This window comes from Aquarana catesbeiana, linkage group LG10 (genome assembly GCF_042186555.1).
Source record: "Aquarana catesbeiana isolate 2022-GZ linkage group LG10, ASM4218655v1, whole genome shotgun sequence".
In the NCBI taxonomy this organism is placed as follows: Eukaryota; Metazoa; Chordata; class Amphibia; order Anura; family Ranidae; genus Aquarana; species Aquarana catesbeiana.
In genome coordinates, this window is record NC_133333.1 from 180,430,402 (window position 1) to 180,455,481 (window position 25,080).

Below are 25,080 nucleotides of genomic sequence, written 5' to 3' on the forward strand. Positions count from 1 at the left end.
TCACATCCGACTTTTGCTGACGGAATTTCTGATCGTGTGTACGGGGCATTAGTCTCTGTTTGATCTGCAATTGCCATGGTGCTTCACATGATCAGTTTTAACACCAGCCATTTGATGGTTTGACAGTTTGGTTGAGAGTACAACCAATGTGACAGTTGCATTCCTGGCACATGCCGGGAATGTAACTGTTTTTTGAAACTGTTAAATCGATGGGTTCACTTCCGTTTTAACTTTGCAAGGCCTTGCACACCGTGACATCCAGGCTTGATCCTTGGGCATGTCCTGTACCTCAGTGGGCTCAAATATGGAGACCCTGCCACTAAGGGGGTAACTGTTAAATTGATGGGTGTAGTTCCACTTTAGGGTAAAAGGGGCATGTTAAGTGTCAATTATATCTGCAGCCCACACAGGGGAAATTACACAAGAAAAAGGGTAATTAAGATAGAAAAGTTATCACTATATACTGTATACACTTTAATGACCCTATAACATTCTTTTTTTTTTTTAAATAAATTGTTGAACCCCACCTTCTTCAGGGCACCTCATTGAAAAAAAAAAAAAAAACAACATTACCAAACGCATTATACATCAGTGTGTGATCAGCTAGATACAGTATGTTTAGGGATTGTGTTCACTACGTATACGGATATCCCTGTGCTCATAGTCATACAAGGATACCCTGTCAATGCATGCCAGCTCTTGTTCATTTCCCGTAGTAGATTAGACCCTCTTCCTTTCTCTCATACTCTCTCTTTGCTGTCAGATTCGTCCCCAGTGTACCAACTTGTACTGAGAAGTAATTCTGTCAATTAATTATCCTTTCTGCGAGTTCACAAATCATTTATTTTGGCAGTGATGTGATCCCTTAGATTGCATGTGACTTTAATGGACCACAAGATATAAAAATGAGATTGATCTATGTATAATACACATTTTCATGTCTCACATTTCCACTTCTAGTTTTCAGTAAATAATTATAACCAAGGTGATTCGTCTGACGTTTTGTGAAGTTTTTCCGTTTTTTTATGTTTTTGTTCTGTAAATCTGAAGGCATGGACTGACTCATATGGGCATAGCTCCCAACTGTCCCTGATTTGGAGGGACTGTCCCTGATTTGGAGCAATGTCCCTCTGTCCCTCATTCCTCCTCATTTGTCCCTCATTTTGGTCTGATCTATATAGTTTATATAGTGTGTGTGTGTGTGTGTGTGTGTGTGTGTGTGTGTGTGTGTGTGTGTGTGTGTGTGTGTATATATATATATATATATAAAATACACTTTTTATCTTTCAAAAAGCATTTCCCAGTGCTAAACCTTTCATCCAAATTCTAAATTGCTGCATTTGTAAATTTAAAACCCAATATAAAGGAAATGTAGTGGTAAAAAAAAGCACTTGTGGATTTAATTAATCTTTTTTTTTTGGTTAATTCTCCTTTAAGGGGGTGTGGCAGGGGGCGTGTCTTATACCTACATACATTTGCTAGCAGGTGTCCCTCATTCCCATCTCTAAATGTTGGGAGGTATGTATGGGACGTTGTGGTATTAGTCTGCCATAAGTTTATGGTTCTTTTCTTTTCTTCTCTTCTCTTCCATAAGTAGTCATGTTAATTACACCTGAGATCTTAAGAAAGCATAATGCTGGAAAGATGCCATGTAGGGAAGAAAGGTCATGCTAGTTTTTTTCTAGTGGAACTTTACTCTCTCAATCAACAATAACTATTTTTAATCCTCATGTGGCTAGCATTAGTAAATTGATAGGAAAATATATCATATTTACTTGTGTTAAACTCTTCTTTCTTTAACATTTCTTCAGTTACTTCCTGGTTTCCAGGGCTAGGCAAATGTTGTACAGTCTTCGTGAGGGGAGGAGGGGTTTTCTCAGCTAAGCATACCTTTCTTCCTGCATGCCTGAGCTAAAGGCAGATGATTCCAGGAAGTGCTACATGAATCTACCCTTACTCAAGATGGCCACGGTAGGGGGTTGTAGATCGCACACATTCCTGCACCTGCATAAAAAACACACTACTACTAACTCTTAATGGCACTCCCATGCACTGAAAAATGTGGTGCGATTACCTGCATGCGGAAACACAATGACGCCAAAGCACCATGTATTTTCTGTGCAGCCGTGTTTTAAAAAAGGCTCAGGAAACATAGGTACAGCAGCCTATTCTAATGAATTGGCTACTGGACCCATGCAAATGCAGCATGCAGAACTTCACTTTTGGGTGGGTTGGAGGGGACAGTAATCAGCACATGAGGGACTTACCCTTAGTAAATGTAGTGCAACCCACTATACCTGCTGGTAGTGGGTTGCACTATATTTAATCAGGGCAAGTCCCTCTCATTGACAAGCTGTACTTAATCCTGTGGACAGCATCTGACAGCATCCAGTAAGAACGGCTACTTGAAGCAGCGCTGACACAGTGCCGGGTGCTCCTGCTGTGAAGCCTGTGCCTTTCCACCAGGAGAGCTGCTTCGCCATGCTCCCCTCCCCAGCCACAACCCACTCTGCCCCTCCAACCCCCCCCCCCCACTCTGCCCCCCAGCTATACAACATGCAAGGATGACACTGCATGCTGGAGGGAGGACGAGGTTGTCAGTTCCGCTGTGCCTGGAACACTGAGCCGACTCAGGTGCAGCAGTTTAGTGATCCTTACGCTGCACTTTCTGGATCTTATCCCGGGACAAAGCAATGACAAGACAGTTGCCAAATATGATTGGGGAACCACAGTCCAGATACATAATGTGTCCGGGTTTCAGGCGGACTGAAACCCGGATACATGATGTGAATCTCGGACTGATGGCAACCCTACCCCCCATAGACTTCAATGCAAAATTGCATCCCATAAAACTCCATGCAAAATAGCATCCCGTAGACTTCAATGCAAAATAGCATCCCGTAGACTTCAATGCAAAATAGCATCCCATAGACTTCAATGCAAAATAGCATCCCATAGACTTCAATACAAAATAGCATCCCATAGACTTCAGTACAAAATGGCATCCCATACAATTCAGTCCAAAATAGCATCCCATAGATTTCAGTCCAAAATAGCATCCTATAGATTTCAGTCCAAAATAGCATCCCATAGATTTCAGTCCAAAATAGCATCCCATAGATTTCAGTCCAAAATAGCATCCCATAGATTTCAGTCCAAAATAGCATCCCATAGATTTCAGTCCAAAATAGCATCCCATAGATTTCAGTCCAAAATAGCATCCCATAGATTTCAGTCCAAAATAGCATCCCATAGATTTCAGTCCAAAATAGCATCCCATAGATTTCAGTCCAAAATCGCGTCCCGTTGACTTCAAAGCAAAAACTCCCCCTAATGACTTCAATGCAAAATCACATCCCATTAACTTTAATGCAAAATTGTGTCCCACTGACTTCAATGCAAAAATGCCTCCTAGTGAATTCAATGGAAAAACAGCATCCACATTAAATTTAAACTTTTTTTTTTTTTAAACTGTCCGTTTCGGTGCATTCTGAATTTTCAGGTTTGGCATCGGAATTTCGGTGCACCCCTAATTGTAACGTGTGTAGCCAAAGTACAGAGATATATGTTGGACTATAGCAGTGCAGTAAAATTTATTAGTAAAATCATTTTCACAAACCATCTAGCATGAAAATAAAGTGACTGCAGGACTGTAGTTCTTTCAGCTGAAAAAAGTAATTAATTTAATTACATTTATAAGTAAATTAGCATCGTGTTCAACAGCAAACTGCAATGTCATTTTTATTAGCCAAAGTACTAAAGAGATTTCACCTCTATAACAGTCTCCAGTGAGGCACTTTGACATGCAGGAGTTAAATGTTCACAGTGAGTCTGTCAGTGTCCAGATTTGTCCCATAATGGAGTGCTCAATTCTGTCCCAGTGACACCGACTTGTATAGTTATCGGCTAAGTTCATGCTACATTTATATTTTAAATAGCAAAAACAAGCATTAAAAGTGAAACTGATTACATCTCACATGTAAGGCTCCTTTCACATGATCGGCCCAATCGGATCCGCCTGTCCATTTTTCAGGTGGATCCAAGTGAGCCACCCATTGACTTCTATGGGCAGGTGAATGTCAGCGGATATGTGTCCGCTGACATCCGCCTGCCATCCGATCCGCCAAGATCCGCTGAAAACAGACGGATGGTGATACGGTGAAGCGATTTCCCCCCCCCCCCCCCGTCCCCGTCCAGCGGATCTGCCCTGTGTGAAAGGGGCCTACTTAGATTAATCAACATACCTTTGAAAGTAGATTTGTAGATTATTTGTAGTCTGTTATTAAAGCTGAAGTTTAGAAAAACAATGAAAAAAGCAAAAAATCACCACAAGCAACAATACTTACATTTAGGTCTCATGCACATTGGACATTTTTAATGCTTCTCCTAGGGGCTCCCTTTTCAGTTATTAAACAGATGCATGTTTGTGCTACAAAGCCATTGGTTTGTGGACAGTCATTTTACCAGTTTTGTTGATACATGTAGTAGGACCTAATACTGTACAGACTTTTACCACTACACAGACTTTGTGCTCTGGAATCCTATTAGCAGCCAACCTAAAAATTAAGTGGATCTAATCTCAAGAACAATAATGGATTTACTGCCTTTATTTTCTGATGATCCTGCCAGTAACATACCTGGGTTTCTGAGGCAGTGGTCTCCAAACTTTGGCCCATGGGCCAGCTGCGGTCCTTTGCTTGCATTATCGGCCCCTGGGGCACTGTTCCTCCCACTGACACCAATGATGGAGCACTATTCCTGCCACTGATATGAGGCACTATTCCTCCCACTGACACCAATGATGGGGCATTATGCTTTACACTGACACCAAAGATGCGGTACTATTCCTTCCATCGACACCAACAATAGGGTACCATTTCACCCACTGACATCAGGGATGGGGCACTATTCCTCTGGCTGACACCAATGATGGGGCACTATTCCTGCCACTGATATGAGGCACTATTCCTCCCAATGACACCAACAATAGAGCACTATTCCTGCCACTGGTATAATGCACTATTCCTCCCACTGACACCAATGATGGGGCACTATTCCACCCAATGACGCCAATGATGGGGCACTATTCCTCTCACCACTATCAACAATTGGCACTGTACTACCCACCAATACCAATGATGAGGCACTATTCCTCCCATTGATACCAACAATTGGCACCTTTCTCTGACCATTACCAATGATGGGACACTACTCCTTCTCCTACTAAACCCAGGCAGTATGCAATTTTCTTAATCCCACTGACATCCATCGTGATACATTGTATAATCCCACTGATGCCATGGCAGGTAAAAGCACCCAGTTGAAGATATAGTTGTTGAGGGTAGCACAAGGGGAAAGATAATGACTATAATCTTGTTTTCAGTGACAATTGGATCTCTCATGTGGACTCCCATAAAAAAAGGGGGGGGCAGAGAGGTTCCTCTGAAGATTTCTGCGGGTTTCTTGAGCAATGTGCAATTTCTTTTCAGATAAGCTACCGCTGACACCAATGATCTTTCTATCTGTAAGGGGGATTCCTTCTACTGACCACAAACCACAGCTCAGTCACCCATGTGAAAGGGTCCTTCATGTCTACACTTCTTTCTCCATTGTATCTATGGAGGGAGCCATGGCTGTCACCCAGGATGGTTATAAAACATTGCCTGCCTTTGTTAATCCCCATTTACATGTTGGATTGATGGGGCTAGTAATGTACACAAGAAAGGGATGTTTGTGCTTTCTTTTCATCTCAAAGTTAGTGACAAGGACATTGCATTTCTGGCAAGTTTAACAGGTATTTTCTGTACTTGCTAGCAATGTTCTTAGCCTGAAGAAACGAATACCGCCATCACATCTAAGGACTGTGCAATATATGACATTTTTATTTTGGGTTTAGAAATGCTTTAATGCAGGTTTTACAACATTTTGTTGTGCTTTACTGTGTTTTATTGTGCCTTTGCCATGTTTTGCTGTGTTTTTAAGGTGCAATTTGAATCCCTGATGCAGACATACATAGACAGTAATAGAAACCTGGCAGGAGTTGTAAAACTTCCCCGTTCTATGGCAGACCTGAACTGTGTACCATATGAATAAGATATAGATGTAGGTAAAGTTGTAGTCATATAGATATTTAGAGTTGCACCGATACCTGTATTTACGGGTGAGTACGAGTACTGATACTTTTGGTCAAGTATAGGTTGTTCTAAACTACTATAGGTTGTTCTAGACTAGATTACTATAGGCTGTTCTAGACTACTATATGTTTTAAAATTACTATAGGCTTTTCTAGACAGGAGTACTACAGTATAGGCTGTTCTAGACTAGACTACTATAGGTTGTTCTAGACTAAATCACTATGGGTCATTCTAGACCACTAAAGGCTGTTCTAGACTAGACTACTGTAGGTTGTACTAGACTACTATAGTCTGTTCTAGTCTAGACCACTATAGGTTGTTATAAACTAGACTACTGTAAGCTGTTCTAGACTGGACTACTATAGGCTGTTCTAGACTACTATCAGCTGTTCTAGACTACTAAAGGGTTATTCTAGCTAGACTACTATAAGTTATTCTAGACTAGACTACTATAGACTGTTCTAGGTTATTGACAACTAAAATAGTGGGGCAGTCAATGTTTCGCCCAGCTGCTGTTTTGGGGTTGGGAGTCTTTACACGGCAGATAAATCAGTACCTGGTGACACTGTACACACACCCTCTCCGAGATGAGACACTGACAGGATTCCTCATACCTTGGTGCGTGTACCTTTTTTCTATGAGGTAAATTGCTTAAAATAGTCACAGGGTGGAGATGTCATATGACATTGATGGAATCTGACCCTAATTACACTTCCTTCAAAACATGATACTGTATGTTATTTCTCTACCTCTCCCTGTTCTTTTACTATCCCACTCCTCTGAAATCTCTTTTATCTGTGTACATCGGACCACTCTGCGTGACATAGGCACTTTCACTTTACCTTAGCTGACCGATCGCCTTGTACTTTGCCTTCAGGCTCTGTATGCTCTTTCACAATGCCTCCCAAGCTCGTCATGTTTATTTTCTAAGGTGATGTTTGTTCTTTAAATTTTCTGCATTCTTGCCAGAAATGTGTACTGCTTTTATACTATTTTACATCTTTTAATGAAATCCTGGTGTCACATAGTATTTCAAGTCCAGCGCAAAATTTATTCAGGCATCACCCAAGGTCTGCATCTACGTCCTGGGCTAAAGACGGCCATACACATTTCAAGTTTCACTTCTGTTCAGCTTGCGAAAATCAATTGATTTTCTACGCCAAGCTAACAGTGTGGATGGAGGAATCTCCCCTGTTGACTCCACTGCTGACTGCAGCTGCCAGAAAACAATGGCGCTGCTGAACAGTGACTGCACCTGATAGGACGCAATCATTGTTCGGCCAATAATATTATAGCCAGCTCAGTCGATTTTGAGATCAACTTTTCTCCCACAGCTCAAATTTTTGCTGATTCGGCAGGAATTAGGGGCCCTTAGATGCTTATTCTTTGAAGTCATAGCCACATAACTCCTGGTGCCTAACCTGAAAGCTATTAGTAAACCGATCAAACTGCTGAACTGGCCGGATTTCGAATTTTGATCAGTGTGTGCCAGTACACGATTGTCACAAGTTGATTGTTTAATCGACTTCTATTAAATGGACATGTTGGAAAGTGTTTCTCGATCAGCGGCTGTAACCAATCATCTGCAGCTGCAGATTACTTTATTCTGAAAGTGGCAGGGGCATCTGTCAGAATAAGGTTCTTGTCACATAGGGACTCCGCCTGTGATCTAATCTGTCTGCTGATCCCCGCTGAATAGGCGGATGACAGGTCCTTGTCCATTCTGCTTATGCAGAGAGGACACAGATACATCCTGCTCTTCTCTATGGGCAGTTGAATGTAAACGGACCTCCTGTCAGTCTATGCCTGCCATCCGATTCGCTGGACTGAAGGGGAACAGATCCCCCATCTGTCTGTTTAGGGGATCGGATTGGATGTAGGCAGGTGTAAATGAACACATTTCCGTTTACACCCGCTGCTCTAGAGAGGAGAATGGAGGTTCCTTTTGGGTCCACTTGAAAAACCCAGGCAGACCCCATCGGAACGTTCGTGTGAAAGGAACCTTAAGTCCCAGCTGTGGGTTTCCTCCATCCACTTCATTTGTGTGGATGAAAGAATCTGTTCGTTTTTTTTTTTTGTTTTTTTTTGTTTTAAACAAAAAAAAAAAAAACTAACAGTGTATGACCAGCTTTAAAGTTTTTGTCTGTGTATAATTGCTGTCTTACATAAAGTAGATCAGCCTCCTTGCTGATGCCTATCACTGTGAAATATTTACACTGTTACACTGTACAGTCTGACTGATGGCTTGTGGAGGTGATTCTCCCTTCCTGCTGTAAGCTTGAATAATGTCTTTCTTCCAGCATCCTTATCTCAGGTAGACCATGGAAAATTGTTCCTATATTACTTGACTGAAGGTTAGGACTTTTTGTTATAATTATGCTGTGTTGCCCTTTTGTGACTTGTCAGGAATTGAATCAAGCCGGACATCACACTACCCTCCTTGTTGATTTTGTAGCAGAATTGGACTGCTACAAAAATCTTTCCAAAGCAAGGGAACTTCCAACTGACAGCAGTCATTGGAACAAGTGTCCCCCATCAAAAGATTTCCCCTCTATTCTTATTCAAGGTAAAATGTTGCATTTTTCTTCACAGTGCTCACCAGGACAAATCTAGGGGTGACTCTCCCTAACAGAGACACAGATCGCAATAGGAGCTTAACTGGGGGTTCCAACCCGTTACCTCTTTATTCACCACTAGAAGTTTTGGCTTTATATATACTTTAAAAGCCTCACCATTAAAGTTCACCTTTGTAAAATAAATAAATAAATACACAAGTTTTTGCAGGAAAAAAAATTGCATCTATTATTTTTTTCCCCCATAGGAGCCAGCAGAGTTTTGCACCCGCGATCAGTGCATTTCATGTGCGATGTGAGGCCCTGAATACACTGCCTATAGCTCTACCCCTACCTCTGTATGAACTGTCAGTTTCAGAGCTGTAGGAAGCGTGAATGGACTACTGATCAGCATGCTTACAGTCCATTGAAACTACAAGTTCACCGCAACAGACGGGACTTGTGGTTTACTCATTCACAGATTGCTATAACGAGGCTGTCGTGAGTTGGATCACCCACTACTTTCTTATATCTCTTAAAGGGGTTGTAAAGGCAGAAGGTTTTTTATCTTAATGTAGCAGCCCCCCCCAGCACTCTCGAATACTTACCTGAGCCCCATTTCTCTCCAGCGATGTCCACGAATGTCTAAGTCATCCGGGACACTCCTCCTGATTGGCTGAGACACAGCAGCAGCACCATTGGCTCCTGCAGCTGTCAATCAAAGTCAGTCAGCCAATCAGGGAAAACAGCAGGCAGGAACGGGTCGGCGCTCCATGATTGAATGGATACACGGAGCTCTGACTCAGCTCGGGTGCCCCCATAGAATGCTGCCCCTGGCCCCTCCCTCTTAGCCAGCAGCTAAGAGGGACCCGAGAAGAGGAGGATCCAGGCTGCTCTGTGCAAAACCAACTGCACAGAGGAGGGAAGTATAACATGTTTGTTATTCAAAAAAACGAGACTTTACAATCACTTTAAGACTCCAGATGCTAGATTTTCCCATTGCTGTTCCCATCTCTAATGCTCCCTCACCCCACACTGTGCAATCTCTATACCAGTGGTATGGAGAACTTTCTAAACAAAGGGACAATTTCTTTAGGCTTTAGGAGGGCTGGACTGTGGCCATTGAGGGTAGAAAAGGTTCCTAACGTCAGTGGGAAAAAACATTGCCCCATCTTTGTCAGTAGGGGGTTGTGTTCCATCGATGGTGTCAGTGGGGGGGGTTAATACCCCATTGTTGGTATCAGTGGATGAAATAGTGTCACAAGGGCCAGATAAAAGCCCCTGGGCCGTAGTTTGGAGACCACTACTCTATACAATCAACAGGAGATTTAGAACTATGTAATACAGTTACATACAGACCCAAGTTACATACATACGACTCCTACTTACAAACGGAGGGAGACAGGAAGTGAGAGGAAATCTACCCCTGAGAAGGGAAATTAACTCTGGTAAGAGTTATCACGAGAAAAAAAGTGTCTCCACTGAAGTTTTATTACCAAGACTTGTTTCCACAACAATTCAAAATGTTTGAAATCCAATTGTCACAGGGACAGAAAGTGAGGTGAAATCTTCTGAACAGGGGCACAGACAGCAAAACAAACCTTTACAGGGGTGGTAACCCTTCCCTATACTATCCAAAAAAAAGTAAAGTTATCATTTTTGGCTGGAGTTACACTTAAAGTATAACTAAAGGCAAAAGTGTTTTTTTTTTTTTTTTTTTTTTAATTTTGGATGGAGTGGGGAGGGATTAGAACATCTGTCAGTTTTTATTGCTCTCTGTGCCCCCCGCTCACCCTCTCTGTTTGCCCTGTTTACCATTACTTTTAAAAGTAAAAGTAAATCCCAAATTTTGGGTTGTCCCCAGAAAAGTAATAGAGGGGAGAACTTCCAATGGGGACATTAGTTCTGGTGACCTTGGGATCCCTAAGGAATTCCCTTAAGGCCTCGTATACACTGGTTGTTTTCACAGCTGCTGTTTTTGGTTTCAGACATTTTTTTTTCTGCAGCCAATAAACTCCTCAGCATGTTATCCTATGTTTCCCTGCACACATAGGCTGTTATCAGCAGTTTTTGGCAGGGGGTTTTCTGGCTGGGAAAAAAACCACCAAAACTAATCGGTTTTGAGAAGAGTTTTTCGGCTGTAAAGCAGCTCGAACTCTGAAAAAAGCTAAAAACAGCTTTAAAAACACGCAAAAAAATGAAAATGGTTTCATACTTACCGTAATTTTCTTTTACTGGTGCTTATCCATGGCAGCATAGCTGTGACAAGCTCCACCTTGGCTCCTCCCTCAGGACCAGTGAATATTATAAAAGAAAAGGGTTAGTGCACTCCAAGCATTCTACGTAATATAGCATACCAAGGGTGAGATTGTATGCTGCCATGAATAGGCACCAGGAAAAGAAAATTACGGTAAGTATTAAACAATTTTCTGTTTTCCTGGTGCCTCCATGGCAGCATACCTGTGACAAATAACTAGCTGAAATGGGTGGGATGATGCATAGTAAAATATTTTTTTGAAAAATAATTTAAAATAGGCAAAAGCCGGCCTGATAGTCTGTCTGCCAGTTTCTACAGATGAGAAAGCTGCCGGGTCTACTCTGTAACATCTCCTAAACGCATGTTGGGATGACCATGATGCTACCCTTTAGATCGTTTTGATGGATACGTCTGCTCTGGCCGTCCAATAAGCAGAAAACAACCAGGTGGCATACAGCCCAACTGAAGAGGGGGTTCCAGTGCCCTATCCCTTTACATCTTCTTAACCAACTTGATTATCCATGAAACTATTGTACTAGAGCAGGGATCTGCAAACTATGACTCCCCAGCTGCTGCAGAACCACTTGTCCCATGAGGTATTGTAAAGCTCTGATATTCACAGATATGACTAGGCATGATGGATACTGCAGTTCTGGAATGGCCGGAAGGGCCCCAGATGATGCCTCTTTGTCCCTGCCTTTTTACATTTTTTTTTTTTGTTTTTTTTTTTTTTTGAGTATTACAAATAGGTTTGAAAGTCTGAAAGGAGTTGTGGCTTGAAGATAGTGTCTTAGTACCGAAGTAATATCGTCTTCGTGAAGAAGGTAAAAATTGGATCTGAAAAGATTGGCAGGGCCCAAGGCTCGAAGATATTAGAGGAAGAAGAGAATTTAGAGATCAATCCATGTACCATTCTAACTTTATCCGAGTACAAAAAAATAATATTATTATCTTCTAATGCCAGAACCTTAAGTTCTGATATTCCCCAGCCCGATGCCATCGCCACAAAGAAAAATAGTTTCCAAGTGAGATTCCACAAGGATGCTGAATCAGATGGGGCAAAAGGCTGTTTGGATAAGGGCTCCAGAGTGATAGAGAGATCCCAAGTGGGAAAGACTTGTTTTAATGGGTGGGCTTATCTTCTTGACTGTGTTGAAGAATTTGATTATTAAAGGATCTTCAGTCCATCTCTTGTTGCCACAGTAGAGATTGCCACCAGGTGTACCTTTTTTAAGTTGCTTAATCCTAAATCAAGGTCTGCTTGCAGGAAGTCAAGGAGTTTGGAGGAAAAGGGTACATCAGAATTGAAGAATGAAGAATTGTTAATTGAAGGCTCCTGCTTTGAGCAGAGTTGAAACAACTCTGGAGGAACATCCTAATGATTAAAGCCTCTGTTTTAACATTCTAATGTGAAGGTTTAATCTGTGAGGATTCTGATTGTGTGATGCCTCGAGCCAGAAGAAAGGGTATCAGAGGAATATTTACCAGAGGCTGGACACTAAGAAATATTGCCCTAGGCAATCATGGCAGGACTGTTATCACTGTTTATTTTTGATATTGCAGGTCTCAAGAGAATTTGTGGTAGGAGGCCGATGGAGGCCTAAATTAGATTGCATGCCCAAGGACTTGACAGGGCATCTATTGCTTCTGCCCAAGGGTGGGGTATATGTGAAATAAACCTCTGCAGCTTGGTATTGCTTGCTGTAGCAAAAGGATGCAGTTCAGGAAAGGTCCACTTGCCCACAATCCAACTGAATAACTTTGGTTGTAGGGACCATTTGTTGGGTTCCAGGAATCCTTAGGATAGGTGATTCGTGTCTGTGTTTAAGTGTGCTGGAAGATAGACTACTCTTAGGTTCGTCAGATTCTCCTCTGCCCAAATGAAGATGAGTTCCACTTCCCTTAGTAAGGAACTGTTGTTGGTTCCTCCTTGGTGATGTATGTATGATATTGCAGCTGTATTGTCTATCCGAATCAGAACTGATTTGTCCTTGATCTGAGAGCAAATGCTGCGAGATAAGCCGCCTGGATTTGCAGGATATTTGCGATGTCTGACGCATTGAACGCCCATCTCTCTTGAACCAACATCTGGTTGCAATGTGCCTCCTAGCCTATTGTATTGGCGTCTGTGGTCCAGAAGACATGCCTTAATGAAAGTGGCTTTACAGGCATCTCCCTCTTTGTCAACTAGTGCAGACCCCTGTACATCAAACTTGTTTGATATATGGACTGGGATAGACTATTTGCTCCATTGCTTCAGAAATTCTAGCTAAAAGGTGCCTGAGGTATCCATGGGACCATCTGGATACAAAAATCCCTATTAAGTTGAGTTAGTTTGAGGCTGTTATGTAGGACCATGTCCTCAGTCACCTTACTTTCTGAATGATCGTCCACACTTTCTGAGATGGCAGAGACACCATCCCTTTTGCGGTGTTGAATAAGGCGCCTAAACTGGAGAAAAGATAACTCGTTTGATTTACCATCCAACCGTATCTTGATAGTGTAGGCCCCAGCATCCACCTGTGTTCCACTAGCTGGGCTGGATCTTTTTTTTAAAAAAAAAAGGATATCGTATGGTTAGTGATGAGAACTGAGACCCAGTTCTCATAAAGAAGCTTGGATAGTGATCCGAGCCCTTATGAGGGCTCTGAGGGAAGTGCAGGGCCCAAAGGGGAGACTCTGGAATTGTAGATGGGCCTGGTCAACCGAAAATCTCAGATACTTCTGTAACAGTTGTAGTATGAGTGTGTGCAAGTAAGCATCCCTGCCCATAGGGCTTTGGATACAGATAAGGAAGATAAGGCAATTACTGACTTCCAGACATTTACCCGCCATTTGGTAAGCTTCTTTTAAGTTGGGGTCTATTCATCTCTCTAAAGGATCCTCAATTGAGGCTCAATTATCGATTGGTGAGATGAAATTCTTTGTTATATGAACCACTGCCACGTCTGACTCTGGCAAACTGTCTGGCATTGCAGAATCTTGTTCCAACCATGGATAAAGTTTTCCTAGGCAATTGAGAGGAAAACTTTTTTTTTTTTCTTTTTTCCTTTCCTCTTCAACAATGTCTCTGATATTAACCATCAGAGTAAGCCTATGTTTCCACTATTGCGACCTGAAAGTCGCACAATTTTGCCACGATTTTGATGCGACTTGAAACAATGCCTGTGGACCTCAAGTTGCATCAAAATGGGACCAAAGTAGTGCAGGGACTACTCTGAAGTTGCTGCGACTTGAAATCGCACAGATAAATGGTACTCATTGGAAATCGTAGGGTACCAAGCCGAAAGAAGGAAACCTACTTCTTTAGAAATGGGGAAGTACATCTTTTGTACTACTACAGACTACTCAGATGTAGTGTCGGCTTTCTCCCAGCCAATAGCGGGCTTTACAGGCTGGACATAGGGCTGAACTAGGAAAAAGTTGAAGTCTGAGGGCTGAGCTCTTCTTAGGTATCCTCAGATGACACCCCCATCATCCAGATGTCTAGAAGGGATACTTGCTGCGTGGTGAGATTCTCTCGAGGATGGGCCAGGAAGAGTTAATCTCTGGAGGAGATTGAGCTAATTGCTGCAGTGGAACTGCTGTTGCTTGTTCTGCTATGTATCCCCTGCCCATCTTTGAGTAGGACAGCTTACCTGTTAACCCTCTGACTCTCTGCATAGACTCTAAAACAGCTTTTGCAGATCAATTGGCTGGTAATGGGATGACCCAACATGCTCGGCATTTAGGCATTTGAGAGTTGGTGAATGTGAAGAACTATGTCTTTTCACGGATGAACCCTCGCCAGTTGCATGGTATCCTGATCTGGTTGGGGCCTTCATAGGTTTGTTTATGTCGCCTTGATGTCCGCTTGGACTTCTTCTGGCGTACAAGGCTGAAATAATAATAATAATGCTCTCTTTTTTTTTTTTTAATTCACCTGGACTATAGTCCCTACCTTAAATGTTGGAGAGGGTCTTGTTCAGGTGGCATATTGCTTATTTTAGGCAACAGAAAGAAAAAGCAGCTAGAGAAAGGTAAAGGAGTTAGCAATTGGTATTTCAGCTGGAGTAAAAAAAAATAAATTACATTTACCATTGGCAAAAAACGGGGTCCCCTCCAGATGACAACAGGCTGCCATGCTGAAAGCCCCCAGTAATAAACAATGGAGAGGGGAGGGATATCTTGTGGAAGATACAACCCTCAAAAAAATGATTTTGACAAATAAGGGCAAAAAGTATAAAATGTGCCCCTATTCAAGATGGCCACCATGACTTCAGGCCAGACCGCACATGCGTGGCCGGTGGCACTAGGACCTATGAGGCCCGCCCAACTCAGCACGGCTCACCAAGTCGGCTCCTGATGTCCGCACATGCGCAGAGTGGGCAGGAAGACGGTGAGGGACTCAGAAAATCCGGTGCGAGGTGCACGCCACCCACTATAGTAACCAGGAATGAAGGTACAATATCACAAGGAGGGGAAGGTGGTGGGGAAGGAAGAAAGTGAAAAAGAGAGAGGAACGCAAAGAAAGGAAAGCGATAGAGAATGGATGACAGGAGGGAGAAATGGAAGGCTAAGTGAAAAATAGATATAGCTGCTTTCTCTGCTGCAGGCTTGAGCAAATGTTGGTATATAAATGCAGATAGGAGCTCTTAGTTAAGAGACAACTGCTGTCCCAAAAGACCCACAGAAGGGACTCCCTATCTTAGCGCATTTAGCTACCCAAGAATAGGGACTGCACCTGGGAGAGGCTTGAACCCAGCTGGAAGCTGCCAACTGCAGAGATAAGGGTAGGGCCGTCTTTAAGGCAAGGCAAAAGGGGCAGCTGCCCTGGGCCCTGTCATTGTGGGGTCCGAAGCAGCTGCCTCATACTTGCCAACTATCCCAGTTTAAATTTCCTTGTCCTTTGAGGTTTTAGTTCTGTGTTGTCACCCGATATCTCAATGTGAAGTGCTGGTACTAATGCTGCCCAGCTCTGCCTTATTGTTGTATACAGATGACTCACCTGCAGACCCTGTTTTTACATGTAAATAACCGTCATTCACAAGTAAATAGCTGCGGCCGGCGGCATTGATATGTAAATAAAGGCGGCATTCATATGTATATCATGCTTCCCTGCAGTGAGGAGATGATGTGCTGTAACCTCTAGCAACCAATTAGTGTGCAGTAATACTGTACAGTAATCTCTAAAAACCAATTAACAAGCAGAAATAATTTGCTGTAACCTCTAGCAACTAATCAGTGAGCCGTAATATGTACTGTAACCTCTAGCAACCAGTCAGTAAGCAGTAATGATATTCTGTAACCGCTGGCAACCAATCGCAATTGCTGCCTGATCTGATACAGTTAATTGATTTTAAGTTTAGCTGTTATTTATTGTATGTCTCAGAGCAGATGGAGAGTGAAATTGCATGGGGGGGGGGGCAAGAAAATTTTTGCCCAGAGTCCAATCAATATTAAAGACGGCCCTGGGTAAGGGACGTTCGACCACCATTCACTGACCATGAGGTATGAGGGGAAAAAAGTAGAATGCTGAGAGTGCACTAACCCTTTTCTTTTAAAATGATAACTGATCCTGAGGGAGGAGCCAAGGCGGAGCTTGTCACAGGTATCTTGTCATGGAGGCACCAGGAAAAGCGTCTTTTTCGTCATTTATCAGCGTTTTTGAGCCATAAGCTTTTATGGGAGTATAGTTTTGCTAAAAGTCCTGTGTGCATGAGGCCTAATTTGCAGGAATTTCCTCTCACTTCCTGTTTGGCAATGGGACAGTAAGTGAAGGGAAATCTCCCCAATGGGACACAGACGACAAAAAAAAAAAAATCTGACTGGGGTTATAACCCTCCCTTACTCTATGCAAAATTAAAAAAAAAAGTTTTGCCTATAGTACTTTAATGTACCTGTTTAAACCTACATACAAATATAATTTTAAAGAAGTCCAGCCAAAGCTTGTTTGGCTGTACTTCTCCTATGGATCACTGACAGCTGGAGCTGTGAGAACTGAGCGATTGGCGGTGTTCCATCAGTCGGTTCTCAGTGCTAGAGGCAGCAGGGGACAGATCCAGCATTGGACTGATGCTGCATCCACCTAGGTAAGTATAATTCTGAAAAAAAAACCATACTTCTCTTTTAAGAACAAACCTACAGAACCTTGTTTGTAACTGGGGGACTGCCTGTATGAGGAATCATTCTGTATCCAGTCAGGCAGGCCTTGCACTTCATAGTTGTTAGTAGATCTAAAAGAGATTGTACAGACAAATTGTAATGTGTGTGTGGTGAGCTATAGACCAGAACTAAAGCAGAACTAAAGGGAGGATGCTCACCTTCTCAATGCTCCTTCTCCAGCGCCAGGATCTTCTGTGTGCCAGGTTTTGGCCATCTTCATTGGCCAGCGCGCAATGACATCTCTCCTGCACCTACACAGCAGCTAATTATCCCAACACACAGGATTGGCCCAGCCTCTGCAAGCTGGGCTGCGCATGCTCAGCTCAGTTTACAGTCTAGAGAGTGCTGTGAGCAGGTAGGTAGGTATGTTTTATTCCAGAAGAGACATTGCATGTCTGTTCTGCAATAAAGTGCCTGCCTGCTCGCACTGTATCATAGCAGAACTTTAGCTCTGCTTTAAAACTCATAGCAATTTGTAGCTGGAGAAGTCTTACGAAATGCACTGTATGTATATCAGTCCTTGAATAAATGTATATCTTGTCACTTGAAAACAAAATTAAATCCTTAAAGCCCAAACAAATATAGATTTGACAGGACTGTTACCTCCTTTTGGTAAAACCTGTTGTGCAATAGTGTATACCGAGAGGAGAATAACAACAAAAGTTTGTAGCCAGCTGATAGGGCGTTGTTATAGGTCACACAAAAGAATGAGGCATTGCCATCATGGCAGCTTAGGAATGCTGGTAGAAAATTCCCAGCTGACTGTAATCTGTTTGTCACTTTGTTTTATAGAGCATCCATTGCTCTGCACCTGCTGATAAGCCACAGCTCCTCCCTTTCAGTTTACTAATGACTCAATGGAGCTGATTTTACCATTTACCTGTGGGTGGAAGGTTTGCACACAGGTGTGGTCTAAGGCTCGGTGACATGCCTGTATGGATATATACAATGAGGTCATATGTAAGATCACTGAGCTGGAGTCAGCCTCCAGTGTCTGCCAGTACAAGAACAGTAGGCGAGATCAGATCAGGAGGAAATACATATCTGGGAAAGAACCTTGTTGACTTGGGTAATGTACTCTCCAACATATTGTGTGAATGTTGCTCATATATACTGTACTGTACACATACTGTATGTGTGTTTGGGTGAGTATGTGTGTGTGTGTGTATATATATATATATATATAGATAAAGATATATATATAAAATGTGTCCCTTAAGTCAAGTAACCAGTTAGCCAAAGGCAAATACAATATTAGAGATCTGATCAATATAAGCTTCTGTACATCACTTTTATCAAGAGAACAGCACAATTCGGGGGTGATTCAGAAGACCATGTGCATTATGGCATATTGGAGTAAATTGTGTCATTTCTACAGTATCTAAGACAAAATTCTGTCAGCAGATTTATGTACACCTTTCCTATTTGTTGTATGGATACCTACTTCTAATGAGTGTCTTCTAAATTCTCTTTGGATTTGTTTTAGTTGGTAAAGTTAACTAAGGCTAGGTAAGATCGTCATTCAGTTATAGAGATTGCAGTGTAGTGAATGTTTAAACTAACATTTTATATTTAGATATTATTTGACTAGTGATCATATAATAAAATTATCGGCATGAAAGGGAATAGTGCGATTGTAAAGTAAATGTGTCCTAGTTTCTCACAAGAAGACTTAGATATAAGCCTTTCTATCAGTTACTTATACTGTTATGTCTATTGGTGCACACAGGGGGTACCTACCCGTTTTACTGTTTTTTAAGAAGAGCCAGACATTATTTCATTAGAGATTTGTATCATGCTAAGAGATTCTAAAAGTTATTATCTGTTGATTACATATTGCAATATATAACCAAATGGGTGGGAAGTAGGTACTAACATATCTCTAAAATCTTCATGAGTGCTCTGGGGGATCATAGGTCAGGAGCCTGGGGTACAGCAATGGGGGCTATGACAAGGTCCTTCTTTAAGAGGTTGGGGGCCATGCTGGTGCCTATGCCACAGTGACCCCTTTATTGCCCTGCTGTGTATTTACAACAAAGGAAAGCATAGCAAGCAGAGAGGTGCTGGATCCATCTCATTAAAGCCTTCATGGCAAGCGTAGTACTCAGTGACCCTTGTAAGGGTAGGGTGCTGGGATGGTCATCACGTCTTCAATGTTTCCCTTCTCGTTGGGTGCCAAGCAAGGGTCACATGAGAGGCATACCCTAGGGTGGGTTTTTCTGGGCTACGCTAGGCACTTTGTACAGGGTCACTGCTGTACACATTGAGGTACCTTTACTTGAGCCACACTCATGACCTGCACAGATAACTAACACATTCTAGTAAACGCTCTCTTGATGTACTAAACATTACCTCGGTCACTTGTGTATTTAGGAGGGACAGGCAGAGCCCTTGCCCTCTCCACCTATCCAGCGTATCACTGCTACTTTACTCCCGGTAATAGTATGGGGTCCTGCTGTGCACCTAGCACAGACTCTATGCGTGCATTTCACTTCACATAACTCTTACTCTTCCGTACCAGTGTACAGGTTGAGGGCCTATGTGGTGCATATCTGTTCCTATTACTATGGGACATGGATTGCGGCCAGAGGAGTGCCAACAACATCTTACTCGCTGCAAGAGGCTATCGTACCTGCCACATGTACATGCTTAATGACAGGCTGCTAGAGAAACCTTTGTTACCCTTGGTAACCACTTGTATCCTCACACTGTATTAACTCTTGTACTGATGTTTTTATACCCCAATATGTTTTAGTGACCCAAGCTGTAGACTGTATGTGCCAGTTACTTACATTGCACCCCTTTAGAAACTTCAGACCATGCAAAGTTTCAAAAGCTTTACTTGAAGAATAAATTAACATGATGACAATGACAGTGGATAGTCCAAGATAAAGTGGGGACATTACCTAACATTCCTAGTCCCTAACTACAGGCTTGTAGCTGCCCCAGCATTCCTGTTAAAGCAAAGTCCAGTGTTGGCTGAGTCCAAATCTGGAATTTAACTCTGGCTTCGGCAAAATAGGGGCCATCCAGGCCCCAGCAACATAACCAGAGCATTCCTCTCCAAGTGTGTGTGGCTTCCCCTTCAGGGCTTTCAGGATCTGCGCCCTCATCCCTTTTATAGCACACGGGACCGAGGATTGGACCCAAGAAAAACTACAAAGAAAAGCCTGGGAGTTCAGCTAACCCTTAACTTCCTGCTGGGGCAGCAGTACCCACCACCTGCCTACATAGTTCTCTATGCACTTTCCTAATTTTAAGTGCAGTGCAGGACAGTAATAAGTGGAACAGTAAAGAGATGGCCATCCAACTTTAAGGGGGGTCTGTTCCAAAATTAACACCAGGGCCCCTTACTCAAAATCTGAAATGCTAAATATACAAATGGCAATTCAATGTAGGACTTTTTCCACATTCCCCTACTACCCTCAGTGGTAGTAAAAATGTTATGCGTTGTACAGGAAACATGGAGCAATCCAACATTAAACACAAGTATCAAGCTTTTCATTGTGAGTATTCAGGGTTTGGGGGCTCCCAGGATGCTCAAGCTACATTTAGTACATGCAGGTACCTCTGCTATCTGCTTTCCACTCATTAGGTTCAATTCACAAAGCTGGAGCATCAGAATAAAAATTCTGATTTCCAAAAAGATGACAATTTAAATTTAGCTCACTCCAGTGAGCTTTGGAAATGTAATGCCCTGTACACACGGGCGGACTTTTCGACCGGACTGGTCCGACGGAACAAATCCGTCGGACAATCCGACCGTGTGTGGGCTTCATCGGACCTGCAGCGGACTTTTTCGTTCAAAGATCAGACGGACTTTAGATTTGGAACATGTTTCAAATCTTTCCGATGGACTCGAGTCCGGACGAAAAATCCACTCGTCTGTATGCTAGTCCGACGTACTAAAACCGGCGCTAGGGCAGCTATTGGCTACTGGCTATCAACTTCCTTATTTTAGTCCGGTCCTATGTCATCACGTACAAATCCGTTGGACTTTGGTGGGATCGTGTGTAGGCAAGTCCGTTCGTTAGAAAGTCCGTTGCAAGTCTGTCGTAACTCCGTCGAAAGTCCGTCGGAAAGACCGTCAGACCTTTGATGCCGAAAAGTCCGCCCATGTGTACAGGGCATTAGTCACATGACTCAAACTGAGATCGTCATCCTTGCTTTAAAGCTTTGTATATTGGCCTTTATGGTTAACCTTTTACTTTCATACTATTTCAGTAACATGCACCTTATTTGTACATGTGAAAGCCCCATAGATTGGAGGAAGGTAAGGATTTAAAAATACCAGTTTGATGTAACCTGTAAAAATTACGTTTATCTGTGTTTTTTACACAGACTGAAATTTCAGTAGTAGGTGGCCCTGTTGGTACCCTACTTCCTGATATCCTTCAATATGAAAATCAAAGGAGCAATGTAGATTATTCCAGACCGAGCTGTTACTGCAGCCAACTCCAGCTCCCACTATATTCTATCAGCCATATAATAATCTCAAATTGAGATTCTGTTTCAATGTTTTTATTAAAGTTTTTCACAAAAGAGAATACAAAAATGTTTACAAAGAACACCTACAGTATAAAATATACACTAAATAGGTGGATATCCAAACATTTTTTAAGCATGAAAATACACCTAATGTGTGCGTTCTTCCAAGTATAGATCTTTTTTGACGATATAGATTGTACTATCAGTGTCTTTATGGTGTAGCCCCAAAACTCGTTTAGTACTCCAAATGTGACATTAACAAAATGCACCTCAGTCTCCATATACAGTTAAAGATGGAGCTTCTACATATTGCAATTTCAAATTAAAAGTCAGCTCATAACTCTTAGTAGATTGCATATGTGCTTAGTATCTACTGTATACATTAGTAAAAGTGGTCAACACCTTCATAAAGAGGAAACCACATCCCTCGTCACCCTGAAACTGGATTTCACACTAAGGGAAAAATCACCGTTCAGGGTTTATAGGAAATAGGCCAGAAGACCCTCGTAAGACTACAGCAAAGACCGAAAAAAAAAAAGAGAGGTTGAAGGGAAAAGTAGGGAATGACCTTGTGCTCCAAATCCCACCATCCTGAAGCTGCTCTAATCGGGTATAGATTGAGAATCTCCAGTAAGATACTTGACCTGTGGGTCCCAGACTTTCTCGAACATCCGCATTTTATAATTCAAGATCGCGTCATGCGCTCATTAATCGTAATCCAGGAAAGTTTGTGGTTGAGCTGTTCGAATGGCAAGACAGCTGATTTCCAAGTTTGTAGGATAATAAATAATACAAGATAATAATAAATACAAATGCTATGAGACATCTCTGGGATTTCGACGCAGTCTCCACCTTACAGCCCAGCAGCACCTGTTTCGGATTTGACAAGGTTTCCTTGGGTGAGAGTGTAAATGAAATTATACACCCTAAGCCAATAACGCCTTACCTTAGGGCATTGCCACCACACATGGTACATCGTTCCCTCCTGTCCGCATCCACAGAAACACAAAGGAGATGCTCCTGGTACATAGGTTGCCAGCCTGGCTGGAATCATGTACCATCTCAGAAGCACTTAGTAATTTGCTTCTATAATAGAAGTATTTGAGTGACCTCAAGGCCTCTTAGGCTATAGTATGCCATTCATCCAGCTCAATAGTTTCCTGGAGTTCCGCCTTCCATTTTTCCATGTAGCCCTGCTTAACGGGAGTTGGTCAAAATAGTATACATGTCAGAGATATGTCCTCAGATTTTATCAAACTTCTGACATAAGTATTCCATAGAGGACGTAGTTGCTATATCAGAATTCCGTGATATAGTACTTAAAAAATGTGTTATCTGTGTATAATGGAAGTACTCCGAAACCGGTATTTGATGTTTCTCTATTAAAACCTTTCTTGTCAATATTCCCTTATGATCACATAAGTCAGCTATACGCAGCAAACCTTTATTGGTCCACCAATCAAATGTTCTGGGGGTGAGGCCTGGAGTAAAGTTCCCATTTCTAAGAATAGGGGCCAGTGGGGTATGCTGGGATTTAAATTTATATGATTTTGTTAACCTATACCAAATATTCAAGGAGAAGGAGAGTGCTGGGCATAAAATTGGGGACCGTTTCTTAGGTGGTAACCAAAGAATATGAGAAATCGACCGTTCCAGACATGCATAGGCCTCCACCTGCATCCAGATAGGATGGGGCTAAGTAGAGTGAAAATTGGCTAACTGGGCCAACTGTGCCGCATAATAATATTTTTGCAAGTCTAGAGTCCCCAACCATCCTTTACTCCTGGGAGTGAATAATCCACTCTTGTTCACCCTAGGCCTCTTATCCCCCCAGATAAAGGATATAAGTTTTTTTTGGGACCTGGCAGAGCCCTGTGGCAGATTGCAAACATGGTGTGATTAGAAAGGTACAGGAAATTATGTTTGGTCTATGCACACCAAACACAAAGTTCTGTATCTCCCGAGTCACGTCATGTTTTGAAGTTTTCAGCTCATTTTTTGCCAGGTACTGAAGGCCAGACAGAGCCTTTCAGCGCATCTGTGCACATGTGGATCAGGGGGTGAAGGTTCACTGTAATGTCTGTAGGCCCTATTTATATAATGAAAAAATTAATCAAGGCATTAAAAAATGACAGCGACCTTGGCAAAAACATAGACATAAGATCACATTTTTTGCTAATTTGTATGATGTCTGTGGATGCTTACAGATAAGGTCAGTCCCTGTTCAGGGGAAAGGGTGGTTTGGCAGGTCTGATTTGATCACTGTTGTTCCCCACTCATATGCTGACTCTGGCCCCCTACTCTCTACTCCTCATTTCCAGTGACATAAATTGTATGGTTGGCACAGCCAACTACAGTAAGTGCTAAACTAAATGCTGACTTGGCTTGAATGGTGAGTCTACCCCAGCCAGGAGAGTGTTAGAGAACAGTTCTTTTCTACACCCTGTATACTCATTACATGAAGGAACGCTATTATCTGACGTCCAAGCTATATATTTCAGATCAGTGAAGCTAAACCTATCCAGGAATATTGCAGTTTACAAAACAGATCCTAAGAGAATGTCAACATCCATTAAAGTGGATGTAAACCCCATTCATGAAATCTGATCCGGGCACATATATCTGTAGTGTTTACTTATCTATCTCCAGAGCCCTTAATCCTGCATCTTTCTGCTGCTCTGTTCCTCTGTTTATCAGCATGCTAACGTCTGACAAGCTCTCCAACACAGGAGATAAAAGCAGCTGGAAATTTGTGTTTGGGAGGGTGCTATAAATAGATTAGCAGAGAGCTTGTCTATTCACAGCACAACTCTGCAAGTTTCTTCATTATCCTGCCTATGTGGAGGGGAGGGTGCCTTTCCTCCAGTCAGCTGTCACACAGTGTATGCCTAGACTCCCCTCCCACTGCTGAAATGGGAAGAAAAACTTCTAACATGATGTGCACATTCTAAAGAGTCTAGAGAGCTGAAGACAGCAGATATACATGTAAAACTTATGTAAGGCTTCCCATATAATTATTTTGCTTTATGGCGAACCCTTGATTTGAAAATTCCACTTTTTAACCCTGTAAACTCTCTGTGTACATCACTTTACTTATGTGCCTGTTGTATACTTGACTGGTCGACTGTGGTATGCTAATAAAAGAGGAACTATAGTCAGTATGGTTTATAGACTACAAAAAGAAAAAGAAAAACCTGCCTGTAAGTTATAAAAGCAAAACAAGAACATTTAGGGTTTTCTAGGCAAGGGTAACAAATTGAGAATATCTGTCAAATATATAAAAAACAATAAAATAAGGAGTTGTGATAATGCCAGTTGTTTGGTTGTCCTTAGCTTCACTACTTCTGAGTCTCCACTGATCTACAACAAGAATGCAGCTCACAAAGTCAGAGCGAAGTCAGCGCTCTTGATCTGCATTCTTAGTCCAGGTCATATTGGAAAAGGGAAAACTCCACTTTAATAAAAATGTCTCCATAACAGAGCCATTTAGATCTCTTTTAACAAG

At 42.2% G+C, this 25,080-nt stretch overlaps 1 long non-coding RNA gene across 2 annotated transcripts in view; it reads left to right on the plus strand.

Annotated features, from left to right (window-relative positions):
• The window catches only part of LOC141111059 (uncharacterized), a 128,969-nt gene that overhangs the window by 89,212 nt on the left and 14,677 nt on the right, over positions 1-25,080 (plus strand). The window contains exon 1 of one of the 2 annotated variants that reach the window (XR_012236369.1): positions 17,969-18,156. The exons of the other annotated variant lie outside the window; for it this stretch is intronic. This is a non-coding gene — a long non-coding RNA (uncharacterized lncRNA). Of the gene's footprint in view, positions 1-17,968; positions 18,157-25,080 lie in introns of those variants that run through there. 2 annotated transcript variants of the gene reach the window in all.